Consider the following 6,000-nt stretch of genomic DNA (forward strand, 5'->3'; position numbering starts at 1 on the left):
CATATCTCTTTCTCAATATCTTGTCGTTTTGGTAGTTGCATCTATCATCTTCGTATCTCATTAATACAAAGATTTTTCAACAAAATTATTGAAGGCAACAATTTTAGTGGTATATATTCATTACATTTTCATCTAATCAAATATATATATATATATATATATATATATATATATATATATATATATATATATTGATTCTTATAATTATTATCTTACAGAAATGATTAAAAAATGACTAATGATTAATTGACTGATAGTGTGAAGATACATGGCGATAACTTTTTGTAATATGCATGAAACATATCTTTATTTGATAACAAATAAAACTAATAACTTTTACAACATAATAAAAATGAAATATATTTCACCTCTTTAGAGTGCTGTTGTTTTTAATCTCACATAAGATAATAATTGTATACAATTGAAATTAATAATGAATAAAAAAATTATATATAGGTTATATTATGAATAAAAAAGCAAAGTAAATAGTTTGTATAATATTTCATAATTTAAATTTATAATGAATAATTTAAATTCTAATATAAGTTATTGTAACTATTTAAAAAATATTTATAAAAGCTATTGAAATTTGAGTTAGAACCCAAGATAAAAGGATCTTTATAATCATAAAGAAAAGTTTTTAAGTTTATAAAATAAAATATTAGATAATAGAGTTTAAATTAAATGAACACTAATTATGCCATTTTAAAAAAAAAAAGATATTCATGTGCTATAATTTTATTTTTATTTTTTGTAAATTTCTAAATTTGTGATATTTTCTCGCAATATTTTTGAATTGATCACCTATCCTTTTCATAATAATTTTACCTCTTGAGGACACAATAATCAAAATCTTGATTCAGATAAGTTCTCATTTCTTATGGTTTGTTTTGAGTTATTTTTCTCTTTTTGTACATATAAATAAGTCGAGATATTAATTTCACATGTTGAAGTTTTGAAAGTTGTACACAAGTATTTGGAAATTTCTCTACTGAGATGTAAGTCTTTAAATTTTTAAGTTTTTTTTTTTTCTTTTAAAACAAACTACTTTGGATCAAGGAATGTTAACAATAGTTATTATTCGAAATCGTAAAATTGACGGACAAGAAAGAGAAGATAATCGTAAAAAATAAAAAATCTAAAATGAATGAATAGAAAAGTAAGAGGATTTATGTTTTTAAGAGATCATAGTTTTAAAAAATGAGAAATGAAATTGTTTAGATCTATCTTTTATTTCTTTCAAATCTATCATTTTTTAATTTCAAATCATTTTTTCTTATTCTTATGTTAGAAGTAGTTTTTAAATCTAATTCAATCTCACAAAATCAACTTATAAGGTGAGGTTTACGCCTCACTTTTATACTATAAAATTGTCTGATCTCTAGTTGATGTGAGACTTCTAACAGCTTAAAAGAATCCTTACAACTGAGATATAAGATAAAAGAGAGATTTTTTTTTAGGAGATTAAGAAGAGAAAAGTGTTAACCACGTGAAATGTTTATACAAAAGAAGATGAGAAAGAATACTAAAAATGCTTAATTAATAGCAACCAACATTTTATTAAGGATGAAGTTATTTGCTGACTGGCCAATATGTTTTCAGCCTCTTGAATACAAGCCTTTAATATAATCAAATTATTTGACATCTTTGTATATTTAAAAGTAAATCTTATTATTCTTCTGGTTCATGTCTTCGTTTAAAAATGTTAAATGAACATTAGGATTATATTAATTACATCAACAAAACAAATCATTCTAATTAATAACTTCAATTTTGATAAAAGAAATGATATGTTTCAAAAATTTTATAAAAAAGATCAAATTATATTAATTTTTCAAACATCGTGACCAAATTAAAACTATAAAATACAGGAAATTCAATTTGACATTTTTGAACGAAAACAATGATTAAAAGAATAATTAAACCTTAAAAGTATATATAAATATTAATGTTCATGTGTATCAATAATTTGTTGAATAACTTTAGATCGATCTGAAACTACATATTTACAACTTTTAATTAAATAATAAAATTTATAACAAAAAGATCTAAAGTCTCAAGTTGATATTCTTTGTATTCTATGTCAAACTTTATGTTAGAGGCTAAAAAATCGGAATGGAAAATAATGATATTACAAAAAAATGCACTAAAGAGTTGAAAAGAAAGAGACCTAAAGATATGTAGTGTCTCTTGTTAGTGTTCGACGTATGCTTGGTCGTGCTTTCTCAACATGCAACTTCATGAAATGAACAATATAGGTTTTTTTTTTCTTTTTCAAAATCAATTAGTTTAGCTTTAAGATGAGAGATAGAATCTCAAGTCTATTGGAAAAGTTATTCAAGTGCATGACATCTTAGGAACTTCAAGTATATGCCATTCAAAAAATAAAATTTAAAGGAAAGTTAAAAGTTGTTGGCAAGAGGAGTATATCCAAAGCATAACCCTTAAGTAGATGTCATTCTGTTTATGGTTTGCTCCAAATGTTTTATCTATATAACTTGTAGAGGGTGTCGATCACTACTTGTCAAAGAAGAAAATATGAAGCAAGGGAGTGAGTGAGAGGTACTTGTCTTCGTTAGTAAACAAATTCACTCTTAGGACATATCTCTTTTGGCAGGTAATGACACTTACTTTGGATTCATTTTTATCTTATAGTAATCAACTTGCCAAAGGAGAGCTGTCCTACGAGTATTTGACTTACACATTTGTCTCATTTTCATGCATGCAACGCAACTAAAGGTAATGCATATGTGAGCTTGCAAAAATTAATCATTAGCTTAAAAGAAATTTAAATAGAATAAAATAATAATTTTATGATGTAGTGTTCCATTAGTATTTTTTTTATCTAAAATTAACTTATTTGCTTATAATTATTTTTCAAGTCTAGATTTGTATAGAGAACTTATGGATTAAAAAATTATGATTTAATCTTCGCATATATTATAGAATGTATTTTGTCACTTTAAGGATGTTGTTTTATTTTAATAAAAAACAAATCTATAGATAAAAATGAAAAAAAAATATTTTTTATTCTACAAGGTATATATATACCTCTTTCAAGACTTTGTTCTTTGGAACTTTTTTATCATAAGATTGTAATGATCACTTGTTATTTGATGTGATAATGTTAATAGGTTTTAGCACTTAGATTTTTGAGGTTTTTCCTTCCTTTACTTGATAGTCAATTGATGATATAATTTCTTTATTTATGCTCGTGATAGTTCTATCGTTAATTATATTAGACTTTATATTTTTACTCACACTCTTTGATTATTTGGAAGCTTAGGAATCGTGGCATATATTCAAGGAATTTATTTCTTTTCATTATTCTACTTTACATTTGATTAAATGACATATTTAGTTTTTTTTTTAAGTATGTAATAATTGTACGAAATACATAATGATATTGTTGTCTTATTTATCTTAAAAGTTTGGGAAGGTTAATTTAAAAAATATGATAGTAATGATAGTTCAAGTTTTGGAGTGTCAATCTAGACAGAGTGTTAAAATTTCATAACATTGTCTAGAGTGGTTTAATAAAACAAAATGTGTTTCTATCACTATTTTAATAAAAATAAATTCAATAAAATCAGTGTGAACTTAGCATCGGAAGGGGGTGAGAATAGCAGTCGAACCTAGTTTGGTCGGCCTCATAAAACATAAGCTGCACAAATAATTTGGAAACAATGATTCCAAGAAGAGCAAAACAAATTACTCTCTCACGTATATTATAATAATGCTTAAACTAAATTGTGGTTTATAATAAATTTCCTTAATGATAATGTATTTTAAAAAAACACATTAAAAAATGCCTTACTAACATTACTCAACTAAAATTGAGGAAAATATTGGGTGATTATATATATCATTAACGAAGGCATTTATCTTTAATATTCAAATTCTCCCTGTAAACTTTGATACAACATATGACTGTCTATGATCTTAATGTGGAAACATCCTTAAGAACTCAGATAATGATGATTATGTTATGCACTCGATCCAAAATCCTATTAAATTCGACTATTTTTTTTAATTAAATCATTAAATAAAAATAATAACAAATGTCGACATGATAATTAGTAACTTTTTCCTAAATCATTTATCATAAGTAACAAACTCTAAATATTCAGATTTAAATTCAAAATGGGTTGTTGAGTTAGAATAATTCATGAGCAATTTGGTAATATGATAATGGGTGATATTACTGTATATGTATCCTAATATTGTTCAAAAGTTTTCCTTTTAGACTTTGGCGTTGTTTATTCATATTATTTTTCTTGCACTTTTAGTTTTCGTTCTGATTTTGCTGTTTTGTTTTATTAATGTTGGTAAAGTGACCCTATCAAACTTTTTTTGTTGTTATTGACTCATCATGTTTAAAGCGAACAGAGAAAATATTATAAACATATATTTTTAAGCATCAATGAAGCTTCTGGGTGACTTGGTCTCTGTGGCTTTTCTCTCACCAAATCTGAAGATTGAAAAAGGAATTCCATATAGAAGGAATTAAAGAACATTGAATAAATACTCATTAATGGATTCCCCTTATACAACTCAGAGGAAAAGGAAATATGAGGAGACAGTGATGAAGCAAAAGGAATAAACTCGTAGGATATCCATGGCATAACTCAAGCATATGCTATAGCTTCATTGACCCTTTTCATATCATTCATTATTATAATTATAAAGTTTCGAGGTTTACATGCAAAAAACTTGTTCAAAACTAAAATTTAAGAAAGCAAATTAGTCATGTGGAATGTGGAATGTATTAGGAATTCAAGTGAGTCTAAGTTTCACATTGATTATAAATGAGAAAGTAGAGTACTATATAAGGATAAAGACCCATAAACTCATTAAAAAGTTTTGTGTTAAGAATGGTGTCGATACATTATTTAGTTGGGTCAGATCTCAAAACTAATATTTAAAAAAGCAAATTAGTCATGTGAAATGACACAGTGTAAAGTTACTTGTGAAAGTGTGAAATATAATGAGAAGAATATAACTTCTGGTGTTACAAACATTACAATAGTTGCATTCCCGACATCTTATAAAACTAAATTGCCCTTCTCTCAGACAATTACCATGCAAGTATCAAAGTTTAAAGTTGTGGTCACATTTTTTATCGGTTCATTACAAATAAATGTACTTGATAAAGTTGGAGTCTTCAAAACTCTAAAAATAAATTGTAATCGAAATCATGATCACAGAATTATGATTTGTTTTATTGGCATAAATTGAGGAGATTTATCATTTCTAAGGTATGAATTTTTCATATAAGATAAAATACCTTGTATTTATATATATCACATGTACATCCTAAAATCTAATGAGATAAAACTAAGTACAATTACAATATGATAGTTTCCCCGTAAATAATAATTAAAGGGTAAATATATGTTTTTAGTATCTTAACTTTCACCGAAGATTAGAATTAGTCTCTCTTCAAAACTTTGGTCCAATTTAGTTCTCAAACTTTAGAAATACTTGGATTTAATCATTTTAATCAAATTTTGTTAATCTTATTAGACGTTTCAAACGTTTTTCATGATAACATTTGAGTTCTTTACTCCGTAGAAATGTGTTAAATAGTGCAAACAACTTAAATGATATCATGAAAAACGTCGTCGAACAAACTTAACAAAATTTAGTTAAAAAAACTAAATTAATGCATTTCTAAAGTTGAAAGACATATGCCAAAGTTTCAAAGAGGCATTAATTCTAATTTTCACTAACAAATGATTAAGGAACCAAAAACATATTTAATCCTTAATTAAATTATAAGCTATCAAAAATAAAAATAATAGTATATATTAAATTATCAAAATACAATTATAAATAATGTAATTCTCTCAATCTTTCATCAATTACATATTAGTACATGAATTTATATCGCCAGAGGAATATCTACTTGTCTTTCAAAATATTTGTATTTTATCATACTAATGTTGTGTTTGGATTGAAGTGTGGATTTGAAAGAGTGAATTTGCGTTGATTTGAGTT

This window comes from Vigna unguiculata, chromosome 4 (assembly GCF_037176805.1).
Source record: "Vigna unguiculata cultivar grain cowpea cultivar isolate G323 ecotype 2 chromosome 4, ASM3717680v1, whole genome shotgun sequence".
Taxonomy (NCBI): Eukaryota; Viridiplantae; Streptophyta; class Magnoliopsida; order Fabales; family Fabaceae; genus Vigna; species Vigna unguiculata.